The 23,674-nt window shown below is 40.4% G+C and overlaps 1 protein-coding gene across 2 annotated transcripts in view; it reads left to right on the top strand.

Annotated features, from left to right (window-relative positions):
- MNS1 (meiosis specific nuclear structural 1) overlaps positions 1-23,674 on the top strand; it is a 173,673-nt gene that overhangs the window by 37,086 nt on the left and 112,913 nt on the right. For both annotated transcript variants that reach the window (XM_061431196.1, XM_061431197.1), the window contains 3 exons: positions 4,143-4,275; positions 11,764-11,882; positions 13,600-13,750. The gene's annotated coding sequence lies outside the window, so the exon portion shown is untranslated. The remainder of the gene's footprint in view (positions 1-4,142; positions 4,276-11,763; positions 11,883-13,599; positions 13,751-23,674) is intronic.

The following is a 23,674-nucleotide window of genomic DNA, read 5'->3' on the forward strand; positions in this document are numbered from 1 at the left end:
CGTGTCTGACTCTTAGCGACCTCCTGGACTGCAGCCTACCAGGCTCCTCCATCCATGGGATTTTCCAGGCAAGAGTACTGGAGTGGGGTGCCATCGCCTTCTCCATTTGTAGCATAGTAGACGTGAAATTCCATGAAAAGAAGGAAGAGGAGCAGGGTTATTGACAAGATGGATCTTCCCTGCAATTTAGCTCCACAACTCTCCCTCTCTCATTACTCCAGTCTCCCTAACAGTACACATTGGTGTTTTTGCAACACTTCTTTAAAAGGGCCTCATTAGAAATCTCTGCAAATTCCCATCACAGAGTATGCATTCATTCATTCAATTATACTTATAGGAAGCCTGTGTTTTTTAGGTGTGTTCCAAAATAAGACAGACTCTTTTCTCAAGGAGCTTGTAATCTAATCCAGGAAAGATACGTGAGCAAGTAATGGGACAATGCCATGCTGTGTCACAAGTGCCCAGTAGATATATGTGTGGTAGAAGAGCAGGTGAAGGAGGATAAAAGGCAAAGAAGGTGCTCACAGCAGAGGTCATGTTGAATGAATAGGAGTTTACCGGCTAGACAAGTTGGGGAAAGCATCCCAAGCAATGGAAGGAGCTGGTATAAAGATACAGAGTATTGAAGTAATCTTGTGCCTCCTTAGGGGACAGATAGATTGAAGTTCAATGAGATAGAAGAAAACAGGGGGAAGATGATGAGAAGTTCTGAATGTATTGCTAAGGATCTTGGGTATTATTTTATAGGTGATGGACAAATTGAAGAATTCCTGACACCTTGGATGGTGAAGTAAGAGAGATTTGCCCCAGGACTCTGCACTGTCCCTTTCTACCTTTCTATGGACTTGTTTCCCCCCAGATGACAAGAGCTGAGTTAGTCACACTCTGGTTCAAGGCACTCTGTTGACATAGGTTTATGCACATCCCTTCATTTATTTCATTGTGTTATATTTTAATTTTATTTCATTTTCCCTCTTCAGCCATGATCCCCACAGCCATTCCATCCTCTTCACAGACGCATCCGCTCTGGTAGATTTGCCAGATGTCCTTAGATATTTACGTATCCTTGTAACTTATGCTGTGCCTTTTTGTATGTGTATTTTTCTTGTTGAATTTATTTATAAATTGTAAAAACAATTAACATTTTTTATTTTATCAATACATTGGAGTATAGTTGATTAACAATATTGTGTTCGTTTCAGGAGTACATCAAAATAATTCCATTATACATATGCAGCACAGCATAGAACACATTCTTTTTCAAATTCTTGTCTCATTTAGATTATTACAGGGTATTGACCAGAGTTCCTTGTTTTTTTAGCTCACACAGACAGTATTGTGATGTAACTTGTTTTCATTCAGCACTATGTTTCACAATCTATCTTAAGGCTTTATGGGTACTTGAATTGTTACTTCCTGTGCCAATGTGCTAAGTGCTCAGTCATGTCTGACTCTTTGTGACCCCATGGACTGTAGCCTGCCAGTTTTCTCTGTCCAAGGGATTTCCCACCCAAGAATTCTAGAGTGAGTGGCCAGTTCCTCCCCCAGGAGATCTTCCCAACCCAGGGACTGAACCCACGTCTCCTGCATTGGCAAGCAGAATCTTTACCACTGAGCCACCAGGAAAGCCTTATTACTCCCATCGAATTACAGAGTCAGAAAATACTATATGTTGGTGAGGATGAAGGGATGTGGTGCTCTCATGTATAATTACTTGGAGTGTGAACTGGTATAGCTGTCCTAGAGGGCAATCTGCCACACTGGTAAGCCAAAGATACATACAGCTCATACCTGCAATCCTAATCTTGATTCCATATCCCCAAATAATTCCTATCCAGATCCATAAGGGGACGTATAGGAGGGTGCTTATTGCTGCATTGTTTGTTCTAGAGGACAGTGAATTTCTTGTTCAACTTTAGGGGAAGAGATCAGGAAATGTGAATAGATGTTGTGGGGAAAACTTATATTTTTAAAACAAATAAGTCATTTCATCCATTAACATGAAAAATCTCTACATTTATTTGGGGTCTTTTTTATACCCTTTAATACCCTTTATACCTTTTAGATTTTTCTCCATCAAGGCTTCTTATGCATGCCTTAGTATTTCATTCCTAGATATTATATAGCTGTTGTTGTTATTGTGAGGAAGGCTGTTTTTAAAATTACATTTTCTCTTCAATTGCTATTAGTGTAATGAAACCATTAGCTCTCTTATCATGACAGGTTGTTGCTTTTGACGGTTTTCCAAGTAGGGAATCATGCTATCAGGAAAAAATAATATTATTAAGTCTTTTCCCTCTCAAAACTTTTAGTTCTTGCTTTGCTCTTTTTTGTTACAGTGGCCAGGACTTCCAAAGTTATGCTGAACAAGAGTAGTGATAGCTGTTTTCTTTGTTACTGATTTTAAGATGGCTACATTTAGAGTTACTCTAGTAGGTATGAGGTTTACTCCAGGTAGCAACAAACAGACTTTACCAAGACCCAGACGTTCCCTTCTATTCCTAGTTATCTGAGAGTTCATATTTTTATATTACAAATAGACATTGACTTTTTTTCAAATGCTCTTTAGGCTTCTATGAGATAGTGTTTTTTTTTTTCCTTTTTAGTTCATTAATGTGGTGATCTACAAGGACAGATTTTGTTATAAAAGCATTTTTCATCCCTAAGATAAATCTTATTTCATTATAATATATTATTTTTAAAAACTCTGCCAGGTTCTGTTAGCTATTTTTTTTTGATTTTACATCTATTTTCATATATGAAATGGGTATAATTTCCTTTTACTATCATCATTTTGTATTGGAATCCAGATTATACAGATTTCATAAAGTGAATTGCCTAGCGTCCTCTCTTTTTCTACATTCCGTAACAACCTACATATGATTGTTACACATTTATAGAAAATTTGGTAGAATTTGAACAGTCTGTGGCTAGAGGATTTTTATTATTTTCATGAAAAGGTGAATTCTTATTTTTCCAATTTCACTAGTGGTTTTAGTCTATTCACATTTTAGACTTCATCTTACATCATTTTTTGGCATTTGTATATTTTCAGAGACATTTGTTCATTTTGTCCAGGTTTTCAAACATATTGGCTATGCATATCTGGGTGTACAATTTTAAATTTCTAATTTCTTTCTGTATTCTGTTTATTTGCAGTTTCTGGTTGTCACTTTTCCCCTTTAACATTCTTGCCTAAAGCTCTTCTGTTTTATCAATCTTATTAAAAAAATTCTGGTCTTCGTTTAGCTAAATTTTTCTTTTTTGGTGTTTCTGTTGTTCAGTGTTTTATTGATTTTCATCTTATATGTATTATTTCCTCCCTTTGTATATCTTAGGGCTATCTCTGTTGTTCATTTTCCAATTTCCTGATGTAAGCACTTAGCTCATTGGTTTTAAATCTTTCTTATTTTCTGATGGATATGTTTATTAAATCTATAAATTTCCTTCTAAGCAGTGATTTAGTGTGTCATACAAATTTTGACTGGTATATTTTTAATACCATTTAATTTTAAGTTTCCTATTTAAACAAAGGGTTTGGACACATATTTTTAGTTTCCAGACAAGTATATTTTAATATTTCTTTTCTTGTTACCTATTTCTTATTTTATACATATTTCAGGTAATACTATATCATCTGATTCTTTGGAATTTATTGTGACTTCTTCTGGGTCCTATTACATAGTTGGTTTGTGTAAATGTTTTGTATGTGATTGAAAATAAGTATATTCTCTCAAAAGGATAATACATAGATACACGATCAGTAGAAAGATCCAAGTTCTTAATTTTGTTCTTTGACTCTTTTTTATATTTGATTTTTAAAAATCTGAACAAAATTTGTCCATATGGACTTCAAATTTCCTAATCCAGGGTTGAATGAGTGTCAGTGAAATAAGATTGGGCATGAGCTGGGTGATGGAGGAGGGAATTTTTTTTTCACCCTTTGTATCTAATTTGAGTGTACTATGCTAGCAATTTCCTGGAGGAGGTCATGGCAACCCACTCCAGTATTCTTCCCTGGAGAATCTCACAGCAGACGTGCCTGGAGGTCCATAGGGTCGCAAAGAGTTGGATTCAACTAAAGCAATTTAGCATGCATGCTTGCTGGTTATTTCTCATAGAGACACATATTTTATTTACAGTTGGTGTAAGAAGAGGGGAGAATAAAAGAACGAAATGAGTGAGATTTGGCTGAGTGCTTCCCCACAGTGGAAGGAAAATTTAAGAAAGTTGCTCCAGTTTGGACCCTGTGGATGGCTTATAACTTGGAGAAAGGTAATGTGTGTGTGTATGTTTGAGTGTGAGTATGTGTGAGTGTGTGTTTGTGTGTATGTATGTGTGCAGGTACCTTTCATGAATTGGAACATTTGGGGGGCTTTGGGACATCTTAGATGGAGAGAAAAAACAAAGTAGAGAGAACATTTTGCTATCACCTCCAAATTTCTCCTTCCTGAACAAAACAAGAAATCTCTGTGCTGTGATGGCAGGAATAGGTAATTATATTGGAACCATTTTTTTTTTTTTTTTGGTAATTATTGCTTTGTATGAACAAATCTCAGAATTACCATAAATGGAGATGGGAGTTATACATTAATTCAGCCACTGGGTCTGAGACTAATATTTGTATATGCATGTGAGCTCCACTGGGGCTCTCAGAAATATTTTGGGAAATAGACTTTGTAAAAGACTGGATAATCAAGCAGGAGAAAAGCTCATGGTCATTGGATTTGGGGCATTAAGTGTTAAAATGACTTAATTTGTACTCATAGGATGTGTGTCTTTGTGTGTGTGTGTATTATGAGATTATATGTTTTTTGAAAATATGTATAGCACGGATGTAACTTATTTTTCACAAGTAGCTTTGTTAACCTGCTTCATCCATTCAACCATATGTCATTGATAGGGTATAACAGCCAATAAAAATATTATTAATAATACACAGTTGGAAAGAATTAATACATTTGAAAATTGGAAGTATTCACTACTGGCTTGTCTGATCAGGCCCAGTTTACTTAGCAAAGAAGTATCCAAACATTTAAGTATGCAAGTATATAAAGCCAAATGAGACATCATTTAATTCCTTTATTGTCTTACAGTGAAAGACAGCAAATGAGCAAGTTGATGGCTTTATGCCAATTATTTTTACTACGATTTCTTTTATGCTAAGGTATAGCTGAAGGCAAGCCCTCAAATTCTAGCACGAACATGCAGCAGCAATAACATGAATATTTTAGGGGCTATAAGATTCTTTTCATGGGTTATTGTTGGAAATAAAAAATTTAAGTTGCAACTGCTTTGCCAAGTGTCATAAATGACTGGGACTAAATGTAAGAGTGTGTGTGGCCTCAATCCCAGACTCACTTTTAAAAGACCCAAGTACGAGGTGGCTCCGTTGCACAATGGATAGCGCATTGGACTTCTAAAAGACCCAAGTTCTAGATGTTCAAGGCCCTCCACAGTGCCATCCTCTTTCTTCCTATCTTTCTCATCTTTTACCATTCACCATACTTAATGCAGTTCTGCATCTCCTTCCAGTCACATAGACTTACCTAACAGAACATGCATTTTCACATTCAAGGAATATGGCCTAAGGACCATCTTCAAATATCAAAGCCAACAACCTTGCAGGACAATGATGGCAACACCAAGAAACTCAGACAACTGAAGCTGACTAGCTGAGTCCCAGAGAACAAGGCTATTGTCACGACACCCAGCATGACAGCATGACCCCCTACATTTCCTCTGGTCCTCTACCAGACTGCACACTTTCCTTCCCATAGTCCTGCTGCAGATCGTGTCTATTGGTCGGAACAGTGACCACAGCAGGGACCACACAAAGATACCTTCCCTGTCCGAATGTGGGAACATCCTGTGCTTGTTGGGGGCGTCCATTCCCATTGAAAGGGAGACATGATTAATCTTGAGGAGAATTAGAGTATTTAACCTACTTGTTGAAGGGTGATTTTTCCCATTCTAGGGAAAAAAATAAATTACAGTATTTCAGTGTTTAAAGCACATCAAGAATTAATGAACATCATTCTTTTTTTCTTACCAAAGGCACATCACTGCTTAAAACCACAAAGTGCTGACCTAGCCAGTGATTCCAGAACCCAGGGCCTCAGCATAGCATTTTAAAGACTCATCCTCATAATAAATTACTATTTTAATGATAGCCCTGGTAACACATGGTAAATGGAAAGCACTTTCTGTAGATTAAGCAACATAGCTCCCATTATTGGTTTAACTATACTTGAGACCTTAAAAAGATTTAAATAACTGTTAATTTGATGCAGTTTCTGCTGAATTATTTAAAAACACCTCCTTACTGCTTTAACTTTGAATCTGCATTAGAAAGTATAATGCCAATTAGGATTCCTCCACTGCCTCAAATGCTCTAAATATAAATACAAACTGAATCTACCCACAAATACAATTTCTCTCTTTACACTATGATCTTTCATCCTAAACTTAGGCAAAAAAAAGCCCAAAAATTTACAGGAGAGAGTCAGAAAATTAGGAAATAATTAAGGTAACAAAAATTAAGGCCTAATGGATAGCTTTTTGGGAGTGCTAAAGACACATGGTTCAGAGTTGTGCATTTAGATAGAAAACTCAGTGTTTACATTTGACTAGTACAAGTTCAAGAATTACATAATGTAAAATATAAATGTAAGTACTTATATAAGTACTTATATAAAACCAGAAATGAAAGATATTGGCTCAGTTGGTTGATTTGAATTTTATTTACTGCAATAATCAAAAGTGAAAATCAGATGCAAGGCATACCTTTGGTTGACCATGTTTTATTTTTGTTTAGTTTTGCAAAGCTGAATGTTTCTCCTGCTCCCCTTGCCTGCCCCCGCCACTTACTTCCCATTAAATGAAACTTAGATATTAACTTTAAGCCTCCATCAGATGTTTCTCAGAGTAGACCCAAACTGTTTCATATTCCTTATACATACTTTGGCTCCCAAGAAACCTTTCTACAGCCCACTTCTCCTACCTGGAATGCTTGTTTCTTGCTGCCTCATGTCCCTTCCTCTCTATTCAAAGCACTCTACTTAAGGAAGCTCTTCCACAAAAGAATTCTCAGTGAATCTCTTCTGGTTCCAGGCATTCTTATCTCCCTATTAGGATTGTGCCTTATGTGGTTGTTCAGTTGCTAAGTCACATCCAACTCTTTGTGACCCCATGGACTGCAGCACTCCAGGCTTCCCTGTCCTTCACTCTCCCGGAGTTAGCTCAAACTCATGTCCATTGAGTCGGTGATGCCATCCAACCATCTCACCCTCTGTCGTCCCCCTCAATCTTTCCCAGCATCAGTGTCTTTTCCAGTGAGTCAGCTCTTCGCGTCAGGTGGCCAAAGTATTGGAGCTTCAGCTTCAGCATCAGTCCTTCCAATGAATATTCAGGGTTGATTTTTAGGATTGACGGATTTGATCTCTTTGCAGTCCAAGTGACTCTCAAGAGTCCTCTCCAGCACCAGTTTGAAAGCATCAACTCTCCAGTGCTCAGCCTTCTTTATGGTCCAACTCCCACAGCTGTGCATGACTGCTGAAAAAAATAATAGTTTTGACTATATGGACCTTTGTTGTCAAACTGATGTCTCTGTTTTTTAATATGCTGTCTAGGTTTGTGCCCTGTATCCTTGTATTAATACATGCCAACTCTCCTAAAATAGGTTGCCAATATGGTTTTGAACTATTTTGTTACCACATATTTTCACTTGGATACATCTCAGCTGTTTTGCACACTCTCTCAGCATTACTGCTCACAAAGCGTCTCTGCTGGGCAATTGGAAGCTTAGAATATCAATTTGAACCAGAGTGCCATCTACTGGTAGGAAGGCTATAATATGTCAACATGACTTGTTCAGTGGCTAAGTCGCACTCAACTCTTTGCAACCCCTTGGACTGCAGCATGCCACTACCTCTGCCCAATGTACACACACAGAAACCAGCTCTCACAGTTTGATTAAATAAGGAATATGCTATATCAAATAAAAACCTTGCTCCCACCTTTAGTAAGATCTATGTATACAGAAAGCAATGACAATGAGATAAGATTCCCATTTGGATCCTCTAAATGAAATTGTCATCTTCAAAAGATGGGTGTGAATTTTAGACTCTGTCCTCTGGCTTTTCTGTAACTTTTGCTTTCTATTTATCAAAAAAATCATATATGAAATGAGGAACTGGAGCAATATACAACAAAATGTCTGAATGCCATTAAGTTTCTATGGAAATGGCACTGTTTTATGAAGAAGACTAGTTCTTTGTTTTACTTCAAGAATTTAGGCCTTCCAGAAGGTGAACCAGCCCTCCAGGATGGACCATAATTTTAGATCATGAGGCTCTGAGTGACCATGCTTTCTCAGCACACTGTGGAGGGACTGTATAAAGGAACAAAATGAGAAATATTTAGTCCTTGTGTATCAGGCTGACATTTTAGCCTATTAAATAATTCTTCAAACCCTTTAATAATACCAATCTTTCTACTCACTATAAAGCAAATCACATTGTGGGTAAATTAAATTGCACAGAAGCAGGCCTGTAAATTAAGAGAGAACTTTTCTTTCCCTGCACAAAGGCTGATTTAGATAGCATGGGATCATTAGTGACCAAACAGATGCCCCTCATCTATAACCCAGAGACAGCTCTCAGCTGTACAGAGAACCTTTCTTTTCCTACAGAGAGGTGAACTCAAAACTTGTCACTGATTTTTGCACCCTCTTAATCTTCCTGTTTATTCTGTGCTTCATTAAAGTCAATCTCCATGGGGCAGACTGTCATCCGAGCTCAGCCTGCCCTGCTGTCTGCTCTCTCCAGAGAGCATCCTTCATCCTGATAAACGGGCTGTGAGCTGAACACGTGACTGAGCTCCTTAAAGTAAACAGATTACAGAAAGCAACCCCTTCCACACTCACTCAGCAGAACTGGATAAGTAGGAGCTCTGACGTGGTCATCGTGGTGGAGACAATGCTTTCCCGATAGATGGGGTTTCAGATTTACTGTTATAAAATGATATAGAGGATATTTATCTTTATCACTGTGTCATCCCATACCTTTAAGGCTGCATTAGCTAATGTCATTCATTGGCCAAATGTTTCCCTCAGGATTTGGTATTGTTACAGGATGTCTGCTGAAGCCAAGCTCTGTGCTAGGCATCGCAGGCACAAATATACACAGAGGAAGAGACCATGATGACTGCAATGGGAAACACAGTGAAGCTCTGTGGGAAGCCAGAAGGCACGCCACCATCACAAGACCAGCCGTGTTGTAAGCTTAGCGTCTGCCTGTTTGTTGGACTCACAGACCATATTATCCCGGAGCAAGTGTTTTATCTGCATGAAAAGGCAACACTGGAGCCCACGACTGGTTTTCAGGCAGCTCTGCCTTTACCCTGACTTATGTTGACAGATAAGACAGGAGGGCTACCTGAGGGTGCTTGAGTCCTTCCTACCTAGGAAACCAAATGCAGACAAGACTCTGGAGAAGGAAAGTCTCATCTCTTACGGAGAAGTTCTGGGGCATCTCGGATGCCTGAGCTGAGGACAGTGATGTTCCTGTGACCACCAGCTGAGCATCAGAATCATTCCCCAGTATCTGGATGATGGGAACCTTGAAAAAGACACCCCCTTGTCATGGCAAGGGTTGAGGTCTGGGCAGTCCCACAGGACTTTCGAAGCATCCATCCTGGACGACCAGGGCAATAAACACCTGTTTTGAGTTAAGAATCAGGATAAACTCAAGGGAGACTCCCAACCACCACACCTCAGTTTTCCAAGGTCTGAGCAGCAGAAATCCAAGAAGGGTCCTGATTATCAGCGCTTCTTAATCATGACTACAGCTTCTGCCTGGGAGGTTTGAAGATCAAAAAGAAAACACGACTCCAAGGAGATGGAGCCCACCAGAGGCTGCTCTGGGCTCCTGACTTGCCTCTAGTTTACTTAGTGAAAACAACAGCAATGAAGAGCTTGCATAGGCAAGGTGTCAAGGGCAAGGGTTGAAATGGCTGTGGGGCTGTGAACCTGTGCAAATCCACCCACCATCAAAGCTCAGTCCAACTACTCTTCCTCTTGGTTCTCCAGGCCCTCGCTGGACCACATGCGTCTCTCCCTCCTCTGAGCCCCTCTCACAATGTGCAGTTTAGCATTTTATTATATTTAGTCTCATAATCTAATTGTTCGTTGTACACTGAGTTACCACAACAAAATCACATTTGTGTCTTTCAGTTCTTTGAAATGAGAGTTACAGTAGCAGGCGTGCAGCAGGTGTTTAATACTTAATCTAATTGGGGATCAGAAAATAAGAGCTTGTGGAAACGTTCATATAACTTCCTCCTTTCACAGAATAGTACACAGATCCAGAGAATTTCTGCTTTATCCATTTCACAGGTGTCTAATGAAACTTTCAAGCCCGTACTGGGTGCTGTGCAGGAGATAGAGATGCCCAACAGAGGGGCCTGGCTCTCATGGACCTTTCTGTGAGGCATGGGTAATAGGATGCTTGCCCCAATCACCAAAGGGGGAACCCCATGAGGAAAGTAAATAAGCCTGAGGGGTCTCAGGTGAGGGAGATAATGGGGCTTCTGAGGGACTCCAGGTGGGTTTATGAAAAAGGTGGCAGCTGAATTCCATGTGGAAGGATGTGCTCTGCAGGAACGGGGAAGGGGCATCCAAGTGGGAGTACGCCGTGGCCTTCACCAAGCTTTACATCCAAGTCAACACCAGCCACGGGAGTCCGCTGGGACAGGTGTGACTGCGGCTGCCCTCCACACCCAACCTTCTGCGGGGTCTGCTGAGGAAGAACATGCCTGTGCACCAGACTCAGAGCTCAGAGTTCCTCTTGATGTGGTCACCCAGCTCTCCACACCCAAAGAGCGCTGCCTCTCTCCTCTTCTCAGTTCTATTTACTCCTTCTGGGGCTTCTCTGGTGGCTAAGACTGTAAAGCAGCCTTCAATGAGGGAGACCCGGGTTTGATCCCTGGGTGGAGAAGATGCCCTGGAGAATGGTATGGCAACCCACTCCAGCATTCTTGCCTGGAGACTCCCATGGACGGAGGTGGACTCTGAGCCTCCAGGGTGGGCTCAGCCCCGGAACTCCAGACCGAGGCCCAGCTGTGTGCAGCGCCTCGGCCCACATGTGCTGCGCATTAGCCTCTCCTCTCAGGGCTTGGCGGGTCATCACAAGGTTCACATCGCGCCCCGGAGACAGATGCTGCGGGCTTCTCTCTCAGCTTCTATTCTGCCGGCGCTCCGCCCCAGGGTCTGCTCTTCCGCTAGGGAAGCCAGGCTGGGCCCTGTTTCTGGGAAAAGCAGTGGGTGGCTGAACGAACTCAGACCCGACAGGCCCAGAGCTTCCAAGCTTTCCCCGGTGAGTCCGCCTGCCCCCTCCACTGCTTGCCCCCAGCCCTGCCTTCAGATGGCTCCACACGACCCTCCCACCTGCACAGAAGTGTCCTTTCCTCCAACCCTGCCAGCGATTCAGTTCCGCCTTCCCCACCCACAGGCGTAGCACCGGGGCTTCTGCTCACCCGGATCCCCTACACTGGGTTTGTCCAGTGGCCAAAGCAGTCTCTCCAGATCTGCTTGCTTTCTTGTGTCTTCTGTTGTTTGTTCCCTTTGGATTTAAGGGGAGAGGGACAGCATCAGGATACCAAGACAGCAGCAAGGGGAACGGAACAGACAGATGCAGATAAAGTGCTTCTCTTGTCTTAGCCTAACAGCCTGCCTCACAAGTTCCCCTCCATTCCTCCCTCTAGGCCTGGATTTTCAGCCTCCCACCTTCAACTTGACTTCTAGCTTCTGATGGCCATGTCAAGGGGAGCTCTGAAAGTGGCATCTGGAGGAAAAGGGAGCCTCTTGGGCCCTCCAGCAGCTGGTGAGGCCCTCCTGCCTTGTTTTTATTGTTGCTCACTCGCTGAGCCTTGTCGACTCTTTGTGACCCCATGGACTGCAGCATGCCAGACTTCCCTGTCTTTCACTATCTCCCAGAGTTTGCTCAAACTCATGTCCATTGAGTCAGTGATGCCATCCAACCATCTCATCCTCTGTCGTCCCCTTCTCCTCCTGCCCTCAACCTTTCCCAGCATCAGGGTCTTATCCAATGAGTCGACTCTTCACATCAGGTGGCCGAAGTATTGGAGCTTCAGCATCAGTCCTCACAATGACTATTCAGGGTTGACTTCCTACTGATTGGTTTCTGATTGTTTGCATTTCCGTCTGGTGGCACTAGGGTAGGTACTGTGGGAAGATGGTCCAAGCCAGGGCACCTAAAGTGCTCTCTCTTGGCTGTGAGGCCTCTTGTCCCTTTGGCTTGGGCGAGCTTTAAGTCACTGTTGCTTTAGAGGTATGATATCCTTTTTACCTTTTACATTTTTAAGCTCCTCTGTCCCAAAATTTAGTTTAAATGAATATTTATATATGGCAAAACTATGATTCAGTTCCTATCCTTTTGCAGCTGTGGGTTTCACACTGTCTCATGTCACCCTGTCTGAGGTAGGGCAGTACATCAGGGCTGTACTCGATTTTCTTTTTTCCTCCTTCCAACTATACCTCGTTCTTATGCCCATGGATGGGGGCCTCTGTTTTCCCATCCGTTTGTCTGTCAGGCAGACATGGGCAGTGTTGATGCTGGCCATACTGAGCTCACACGGTTGCCTCAAAACTTCCAGGTCCTTTTAAACACTCCTGCTTAGGGCTCTCTGTGGATCTAGACTGAGAGAAAAGGCTAGAGGGGTGACTTCTTTGCTGTAATCTGCCACAAAGTCCTCATATTTGAACATACAAGGGCAGCAACCTCTGGTCACCTGGCCTGACAATGTGACTGCCCTGGGAACCAGTGGTCACAGACCACCCAGCTTCAGGCCAAGTCACTGGACAGGGTTTCACTGGTCTTTGTCTACTCCCAGCTCCAAGAAACCACACGAGCTCACAGTTAAGATTCAGGAGATATTCATGGACAAAGAGGACATAAAATATACAGACATAAGTACTTAATATTGATCTCCTCAAAAGAGGTTTAACATTAGTAAAAAAAAAAAAAAAAGAGAGACTAAAAATAATTTTCCTTTTAGAAATTGTCCTGTGGAATCATTTGAATGTATGATAAAGAATAGCCTTCTCAATCTACTAAGCAAATGTTGTAGAATCTGTGAACCCAAGGCTAACACCCTGGAAGCTTTCTCTCCAGTCTGCAGGCCTTGGCTCCCTCTAGTGTCCCTGACTCAGCCTTTGTTTCAGGCTTAAAATGCCCAAGACCTAAGGAGTCTCTTTATATGGAGATTCAAAGGCAAGTTCAAGGAAATTCTCTTCCTCTTAACCTTCCATGGCATCTCTTGACCAAGTTTATCTCCTCCCTCCATGCATTCCTTTGTTGTTTTCCCTTGCTTACAATTAACATTTTATTCTGTTCATAATTCTTTCATGTGTAGTATTGTCTTGACCCCTGCCCCCCAAATGTGTCTGCAATTTCAGGCATGCAATAAGTAATACTTTAAATTTGGGCATCAAAATAGTAGAGTCTAGGAAAGCTGATATAGCTTCTCTCTTAGAATGGGAAATGGATCCAGAGAACTGATGCTGTATTTACTCCACAGGTGTCTAAGGAAACTTTCAAGGCACTGTGCCATGCCCTGTGCAGGAGACAGAGGTTCTCAAGAGAGGGGCCTGGCTCTCCTGGACCTTTCACTGAGGCATGGAAAATAGGATGCATGCCCTAATCACCAAGGGAGGGAACCCAAGAGGAAGGTAAGAAGCATGAGGGGGTCTCAGGTGAGGGAGTGATGGTCTCCTGGGGGACTTGGTGGTTTTACAGAGAAGGTGTCACTTGAGCTCTGTCTTGAAGTATTTGGATATGAGGGGATAGAGGGATAGTGTGGTGGTGTGAAAGCACATTCAGGAAAGGAAACAGAAGGAAAATATAAGAAACTAGGACTGGAATGCCTCAAGGTCAAATAATAGCAGACCTTGAATGCAAGCCAAGAAGCCTGCATTCTAATGAGTAAGCAAGAAGCGTTATGAAGGAATAACTTCATAAAAATGGAAACTTCTTGAACATGTTTTGAACTCTTTCAAAAGTGAATTTTCCATCCTCAGAGGTTTAAGTACCAATTGGATGTACTTTTATCCAGTTTATGATTATCCTCTTCTGATTTATAGAGATTCATAAAGGAGATTCATGCATAGACCAGGTAACTGTTGTGGTTACTGTTGATTGAGATTACAGACTCAGGATTTTGGAACTAGAAAGTGACCCTAACATCATAGGAGGGGAAACTGAATTTCTTTGTGTATTTAGTAAGCGCTAAATGTATACTTCCACAATTAATGAATGACATGAAGAGAGTTGTGCTTTGTGTGTGTGTACTAAGTCGTTTTAGTCATGTCTGACTCTCTGTGACCCTATGGACTGTAGCCCACCAGGCTCTTCTGTCCATGGGATTCTCCAGGCAAGAATATTGGAGTAGGTTGCCATGTCCTCCTCCAGAAGATCTTCCCGACCCAACAATCGAACCCTGTCTTATATCTCCTGCATTGGCAGGCAGATTCTTTTTGTATTTAGTAGGTGCTAAATGTCTGCTTCCACAATTAATGAATGATATAAACAGAGTTGTGCTTTAGGAAAAGGAATTCGGCAGCAAGGTTTAAACTATATTAGCAAGAAGGGAGAGACTGGATATACAGAAACTGGTTAGGACACTATTATTCATTTTCAAGGCCTAAACTAGATTAGTGGAAATGGGAATGAAGATAGACATTGTGGATGTAGAATCAAGATGACTACTTTGTTGCAATTATTTGTGACTTGCTTCCTCAGCAGACTGAAAATTCCATGGGAGCAAGAAGCATATCTTATTTTACTCTCTGTCCCCTCTGCCTAACACTAGCACATGTAAGTGCTCAATAGGTATTGAATGAGTTTGTGGAGTCAGTGTTGACTGGCTGTAGTTGAGCAAGTTGTTGAGATGGTATTATTTGATGGTCTCTGGATACACAAGCTTCTGGACAAGGGGCAGCCAGGGTCTCTGGATCTGAGCCCAGGACTTGGGTGGGGCAGAGCAGACACAGGGGGCAAAAGTGTCTCTCCTGCCTCACTCTCCAGTCTGTCTAATCCATGCTGGGCAGGCCTCCATCTCCACAACCCCACCAGAACTTTTCACCTTTAGGGCACCCCATCCTTGCCCTGTCTTCCTTCTTTGACTTTGCTGCTCATTAGCATTTGACACAGTTAACCATTTCATTCCTGGAACATTCCCTTCACTTAACTTCTAAGGCATTACTTTCCTGGTTTTCTTCCTACCTTGCCGATGGCCCCCTCCATTCTAATCATTTTATTCCTAATCATTTGAATCAATGGTTCTCAACCTTAACTGCACATAAGAATCACTAGGAGCTTTTAAATCTGTAGACTTACTCTAGCTGCACCCCCAGACCAATTAAATCAGAATCTTTGAGACATGAGTCCAAGTCCAATTCTTATTTAAAGTTCTCCTGATGATTCCAGTGCCATAAACTCTTGTTCCAAATATTAGCATTCCTCAGAGCTTAATCCTAAATCTCTTTTTTTTTTAAATTTTATTTTATTTTAAAACTTTACATAATTGTATTAGTTTTGCCAAATATCGAAATGAATCCGCCACAGGTATACATGTGTTCCCCATCCTGAACCCTCCTCCCTCCTCCCTCCCCATACCATCCCTCTGGGTCGTCCCAGTGCACTAACCCCAAGCATCCAGTATCGTGCATTGAACCTGGACTGGCATCTCGTTTCATACATGATATTTTACATGTTTCAATGCTATTCTCCCAAATCTTCCCACCCTCTCCCTCTCCCTCAGAGTCCATAAGACTGTTCTATACATCACTGTCTCTTTTGCTGTCTCGTACACAGGGTTATCGTTACCATCTTTCTAAATTCCATATATATGCATTAGTATACTGTATTGGTGTTTTTCCTTCTGGCTTACTTCACTCTGTATAATAGGCTCCAGTTTCATCCATCTCATTAGAACTGATTCAAATGTATTCTTTTTAATGGCTGAGTAATACTCCATTGTGTATATGTACCACAGCTTTCTTATCCATTCATCTGCTGATGGACATCTAGGTTGCTTCCATGTCCTGGCTATTATAAACAGTGCTGCGATGAACATCGGGGTACACGTGTCTCTTTCCCTTTTGGTTTCCTCAGTGTGTATGCCCAGCAGTGGGATTGCTGGGTCATAAGGCAGTTCTATTTCCAGTTTTTTAAGGAATCTCCACACTGTTCTCCATAGTGGCTGTACTAGTTTGCATTCCCACCAACAGTGTAATAGGGTTCCCTTTTCTCCACACCCTCTCCAGCATTTATTATTTGTAGACTTTTGGATCACAGCCATTCTGACTGGTGTGAGATGGTACCTCATAGTGGTTTTGATTTGCATTTCTCTGATAATGAGTGATGTTGAGCATCTTTTCATGTGTTTGTTAGCCATCTGTATGTCTTCTTTGGAGAAATGTCTATTTAGTTCTTTGGCCCATTTTTTGATTGGGTCATTTATTTTTCTGGAGTTGAGCTGTAGGAGTTGCTTGTATATTTTTGAGATTAGTTGTTTGTCAGTTGCTTCATTTGCTATTATTTTCTCCCATTCTGAAGGCTGTCTTTTCACCTTGCTAATAGTTTCCTTTGTTGTGCAGAAGCTTTTAAGGTTAATTAGGTCCCATTTGTTTATTTTTGCTTTTATTTCCAGTATTCTGGGAGGTGGGTCATAGAGGATCCTGCTGTGATGTATGTCGGAGAATGTTTTGCCTATGTTCTCCTCTAGGAGTTTTATAGTTTCTGGTCTTAAGTTTAGATCTTTAATCCATTTTGAGTTTATTTTTGTGTATGGTGTTAGAAAGTGTTCTAGTTTCTCTTTCTACTTCTGGGTTTAGTCCTAGTCCCGTGCGATTCATGAGAATCCTTATCATGTTGACATGTAGATCTATATTTACAGCCCCAACTTCTCTTTTGACTGATAGGTGTGTATGTGTAACTGTCAACTCAAGAGCTCCACTGGGGTATAGACATCTCAAATTTAACAGGTCCAAATAGGACTTTTGATTTTTCATGGCTTCCAATTCTATTCCTCCCCAGCATCCTCCAACCCAATCGATGGCATCATTGTTCATCCAGCTGTGCTGGCAAAGAAAACTTGGGAGGTATCCTTGAGTAAATGCTTTTTTTGTCGTTCCCCACATCTAACCCATCATCAAGTCCTGACAGTTTTATTTCTAAAATACATTCTAGACCCAACCAGTTCCCATCACTTCTGCTACCACCATTCTCAACTCTCACTGCTCCACAGCCATGGCTTCCTGACTGTTCTCCCTGACTTCCCTCTTGCAGTTTCATAGCGCAACAGCCCTTAGAGGACTCTTCAAAAACTTACATCATGTCGTATTTCTTCCTATTTAAAAATCTGTCCAGTGGCTTCCTATTACATTTATTTATTTTTTAAACAAACAAATGTTTGTTTATTTATTTGGCTGTGCCGGTTTGTTAGTTGTGGTTTGTAAACTCTTAGTTGTGGCATGTGGGATCTAGTTCCCTGACCTGGGATCCATCCTGGGAACCCTGCATTGGGAGGGTGGATTCTTAGCCCCTGGACCACCAGGGAAGTCCATTTCCTATTACATTTAGAACAAAATTCAAACTCTTTGGTCTAGCCCTCGATGTTCTTTGTGATCTGACCTTTCCAACCCCTCCCTCACTCTCTGCTTCATTTGCTCCATTCCTGGTGTACCTCCTTTTTGTTGTTTGTGGAATATAGCCTTTGCATTGGATGGTCTTTACCTAAAGCTTCACATGGCCTGATATTTACTGTTCAGATCTCTGCTCACAAGCTGTCTCTATTTTTTTGTTTTTTGTTTTATTTATTTTTAATTTTATTTTATTTTTAAACTTTACAATATTGTATTGGTTTTGCCAAATATTGAAATGAATCCGCCACAGGTATACATGTGTTCCCCATCCTGAACCCTCCTCCCTCCTCCCTCCCCATACCATCCCTCTGGGTTGTCCCAGTGCACCAGCCCCAAGGATCCAGTATCGTGCATCGAACCTGGACTGGCAACTCGTTCCATATATGATATTATACATATTTCAATGCCATTCTCCCAAATCATCCCACCCACTCCCTCTCCCACAGAGTCCAAAAGACTGTTCTATACATCAGTGTCTCTTCTGCTGTCTCGTATACAGGGTTATTGTTACCATCTTTCTAAATTCCATATATATGCGTTAGTATACTGTATTGGTGTTTTTCTTTCTGGCTTACTTCATTCTGTATAATAGGCTCCAGTTTCATCCACCTCATTAGAACTGATTCAAATGTATTCTTTTTAATGGCTGAGTAATACTCCATTGTGTATATGTACCACAGCTTTCTTATCCATTCATCTGCTGATGGACATCTAGGTTGCTTCCATGTCCTGGCTATTATAAACAGTGCTGCGATGAACATCGGGGTACACGTGTCTCTTTCCCTTTTGGTTTCCTCAGTGTGTATGCCCAGCAGTGGGATTGCTGGATCATAAGGCAGTTCTATTCCCAGTTTTTTAAGGAATCTCCACACTGTTCTCCATAGTGGCTGTACTAGTTTGCATTCCCACCAACAGTGTAATAGGGTTCCCTTTTCTCCACACCCTCTCCAGCATTTATTGCTTGTAGACTTTTGGATCATAGCCATTCTGACTGGCATGAAATGGTACCTCATAGTGGTTTTGATTTGCATTTCTCTGATAATGAGTGATGTTGAGCATCTTTTCATGTGTTTGTTAGCCATCTGTATGTCTTCTTTGGAGAAATGTCTATTTAGTTCTTTGGCCCATTTTTTTGATTGGGTCATTTATTTTTCTGGAATTGAGCTATAGGAGTTGCTTGTATAATTTTGAGATTAGTTGTTTGTCAGTTGCTTCATTTGCTATTATTTTCTCCCATTCTGAAGGCTGTCTTTTCACCTTGCTTATAGTTTCCTTTGTTGTGCAAAAGCTTTTAAGGTTAATTAGGTCCCATTTGTTTTTTTTTTTGCTTTTATTTCCAATATTCTGGGAGGTGGGTCATAGAGGATCCTGCTGTGATGTATGTCGGAGAGTGTTTTGCCTATGTTCTCCTCTAGGAGTTTTATAGTTTCTGGTCTTAAGTTTAGATTTTTAATCCATTTTGAGTTTATTTTTGTGTACGGTGTTAGAGAGTGCTCTAGTTTCATTCTTTACAAGTGGTTGACCAGTTTTCCCAGCACCACTTGTTAAAGAGATTGTCTTTAATCCATTGTATATTCTTGCCTCCTTTGTCAAAGATAAGGTGTCCATATGTGCGTGGATTTATCTCTGGGCTTTCTATTTTGTTCCATTGATCTATATTTCTGTCTTTGTGCCAGTACCATACTGTCTTGATGACTGTGGCTTTGTAGTAGAGCCTGAAGTCAGGTAGGTTGATTCCTCCAGTTCCATTCTTCTTTCTCAAGATAGCTTTGGCTATTCGAGGTTTTTTGTATTTCCATACAAATTGTGAAATTATTTGTTCTAGCTCTGTGAAGAATACCGTTGGTAGCTTGACAGGGATTGCATTGAATCTATAAATTGCTTTGGGTAGTATACTCATTTTCACTATATTGATTCTTCCAATCCATGAACATGGTATATTTCTCCATCTATTAGTGTCCTCTTTGATTTCTTTCACCAGTGTTTTATAGTTTTCTATATATAGGTCTTTAGTTTCTTTAGGTAGATATATTCCTAAGTATTTTATTCTTTTCATTGCAATAGTGAATGGGATTGTTTCATTAATTTCTCTTTCTATTTTCTCGTTATTAGTGTATAGGAATGCAAGGGATTTCTGTGTATTGATTTTATATCCTGCAACTTTACTATAATCATTGATTAGTTCTAGTAATTTTCTGGTGGAGTCTTTAGGGTTTTCTATGTAGAGGATCGTGTCATCTGCAAACAGTGAAAGTTTTACTTCTTCTTTTCCAATTTGGATCCTTTTATTTCTTTTTCTGCTCTGATTGCTGTGGCCAAAACTTCCAAAACTATGTTGAATAGTAATGGTGAAAGTGGGCACCCTTGTCTTCTTCCTGACTTTAGAGGAAATGCTTTCAATTTTTCACCATTGAGGATAATGTTTGCTGTGGGTTTGTCATATAGAGCTTTTATTATGTTGAGGTATGTTCCTTCTATTCCTGCTTTCTGGAGAGTTTTTATCATAAATGGGTGTTGAATTTTGTCAAAGGTTTTCTCTGCATCTATTGAGATAATCATATGGTTTTTATTTTTCAATTTGTTAATGTGGTGTATTACATTGATTGATTTGTGGATATTGAAGAATCCTTGCATCCCTGGGATAAAGCCCACTTGGTCATGGTGTATGATCTTTTTAATGTGTTGTTGGATTCTGATTGCTAGAATTTTGTTAAGGATTTTTGCATCTATGTTCATCAGTGATATTGGCCTGTAGTTTTCTTTTTTTGTGGGATCTTTGTCAGGTTTTGGTATTAGGGTGGTGGTGGCCTACTAAAGGATATTCTCTAGACAGGAAACACAAAAATGGTGTATAAATTCGAACCCAAAACAGTAAAGTAAATGGCAATGGGATCATACTTATCAATAATGACCTTAAACATAAATGGGTTGAATGCCCCAACCAAAAGACAAAGACTAGCTGAATGGATACAAAAACAAGACCCGTACATATGCTGTCTACAAGAGACCCACCTCAAAACAGGGGACACATACAGACTGAAAGTGAAGGACTGGAAAAAGATTTTCCATGCAAATAGGGACCAAAAGAAAGCAGGAGTAGCAATACTAATATCAGATAAAATAGACTTTAAAACAAAGGCTGTGAAAAGAGACAAAGATGGTCACTACATAATGATCAAAGGATCAATCCAAGAAGAAGATATAACAATTATAAATATATGTGCACCCAACATAGGAGCACTGCAATATGTAAGACAAATGCTAACAAGTATGAAAGGAGAAATTAACAATAACACAATAATAGTGGGAGACTTTAATACCCCACTCACACCTATGGATAATCAACTAAACAGAAAATTAACAAGGAAACACAAACGTTAAATGATACAATAGACCAGTTAGACCTAATTGATATCTATAGGACATTTCATCCCAAAACAATTAATTTCACCTTTTTCTCAAGCACACATGGAACCTTCTCCAGGATAGATCACATCCTGGGCCATAAATCTAGCCTGGGTAAATTCAAAAAAATTGAAATCATTCTAAGCATCTTTTCTGACCACAATGCAGTAAGATTAGATCTCAATTACAGGAGAAAAACTATTAAAAATTCCAACATATGGAGGCTGAACAACACGCTGCTGAATAACCAACAAATCACAGAAGAAATCAAAAAAGAAATCAAAATTTGCATAGAAACGAATGAAAATGAAAACACAACAACCCAAAACCTGTGGGACACTGTAAATGCAGTGCTAAGGGGAAAGTTCATAGCAATACAGGCATACCTCAAGAAACAAGGAAAAAGTCAAATAAATAACCTAACTCTACACCTAAAGCAACTAGAAAAGGAAGAAATGAAGAACCCCAGGGTTAGTAGAAGGAAAGAAATCTTAAAAATTAGAGCAGAAATAAATGCAAAAGAAACAAAAGAGACCGTAGCAAAAATCAACAAAGCCAAAAGCTGGTTCTTTGAAAGGATAAATAAAATGGACAAACCATTAGCCAGACTCATCAAGAAACACAGGGAGAAAAATCAAATCAATAAAATTAGGAATGAAAATGGAAAGATCACAACAGACAACACAGAAATACAAAGGATCATAAGAGACTACTATCAACAATTATATGCCAATAAAATGGACAACGTGGAAGAAATGGACACATTCTTAGAAAAGTACAACTTTCCAAAACTGGACCAGGAAGAAATAGAAAATCTTAACACCCATCACAAGCACAGAAATTGAAACTGTAATCAGAAATCTTCCAGCAAACAAAAGCCCAGGTCCAGACAGCTTCACAGCTGAATTCTACCAAAAATTTAGAGAAGAGCTAACACCTATCCTACTCAAACTCTTCCAGAAAATTGCAGAGGAAGGTAAACAAGCTGTGTCTTTAGAAGAATGTTCACTGACCTAGTTTCTCACAGCTAAAATAGTCAACATCCGTACTCCTAGTGGTCCTCCATCTTTTAACCTTGCTTTAGTCTCTTCTTAGCTTTTATTATGATCTGAAATTTTGTTTTTGTTTATTTCTGCTCTCCCTAATAGAAGACAGGTGATTTGTCTGCTTTGTTTATTACCGCTAGGTTCTCAGTAATTATCTGTTGAATGAATTGTTAAATCTAGGCTTGAAATTCAAACTGATAGTGAAGTAGCCTGTACTACCAAGCTATCACTGTGAGGTAGATGAATAATCACAGCATGAGGTATAACTAATTAAAGACTCTATCAAAGGTGTTTTAGGAGAGTATATGGCTTAGCCTATAGCAGACTATCTGCCTTATATTTCCTTCCTTCCTCTAGTCAAGGTGTTTGAAACTCTTCTATTGGCAACTCAGATTCATGTCTCTACATTGAAAGCTTTTCACCTTCTCTTGAATTCTCTACCAGAATTCAAATGCTTTCAACATTTGGCTAGTAAAAGAATAAAGAAGGAAGATTTTCTGAGACACCAGACCAAGATAGCGACTAAGAATAGAGGGAAGGCAAATGATGGTCATACTAAATTTTCTTCACCGTGCCATCATGGCTTTGACAGAGTCCGTGGAGGGAATCAGTCCTGTAGAAAGCCGGATGGCTTTAGGCCTTGACAAAAAACTTTCCCATTGGGTTCCAATGGGACTAGCAAACTCCTAATTTCTCTCTTTCCTTTGTACTTCTTATTCCAATCCTCAGTATAATCTCCTGCATGTGGGGACTCGACAGTTTTGTATTCTATCCTCCTGATTGTTTTTCTGTCACAATAAATGAAGCAACCCAACATATATCAATGAGAAAAGTGATTTTTAAATGCCTAAACAATACGTTATAGTATTCTTAAATGCTAATTAAAAACATATTTCCTTATAAGGTAATATTTATATTTTAATAACACATTAGAAACAAAGAATTTAATTTCTCTAGTATTCAAATTTGGGTTCCCTGAGAAGCAGACTCGGAGACAAAGGTTGGCATGCAGAGCATGTATCAGGGATCACTCTTGGGATTGACGTTTGTGGAAGGGAAGGAGGCAGGACTAGGCAGAGTGAAAAGTGAGCTCAACCGCCACAAGGGCCTCAACTCAGGCCCTGGAGAGCTTCTCAGAAGAGCGGGGAAGGCCCTTTAGAGTTGACTCTCTTTGTAGTGATGAGGTGGGGCTTTCATACTCCCACATCAGGCAGACATTAGATGCAAGCTGGTCCCCTAAGAGAGAGGGCACACTGTGGCCAAGGGCAAGTTCCTGAGGGGACTGACAGCTGAGGGTTATCTAGTGACAGCACTCCTAGCATCTAGGAAAATAAAGTCCTTAGACCGGAAGACAGATCTGGGCAACACGACACAGCATCCATTACATCTACTGTTTTCATGTTGATGTCACTTTTTGGTCTCTAACACTATTCTGGGTATCTATTGCAAAGCAACTGGGCCTTAGAAAGCATCACTACGAACAAAGCTAGTGGAGGTG

This window comes from Bos javanicus, chromosome 10 (genome assembly GCF_032452875.1).
Source record: "Bos javanicus breed banteng chromosome 10, ARS-OSU_banteng_1.0, whole genome shotgun sequence".
NCBI lineage: Eukaryota > Metazoa > Chordata > Mammalia > Artiodactyla > Bovidae > Bos > Bos javanicus.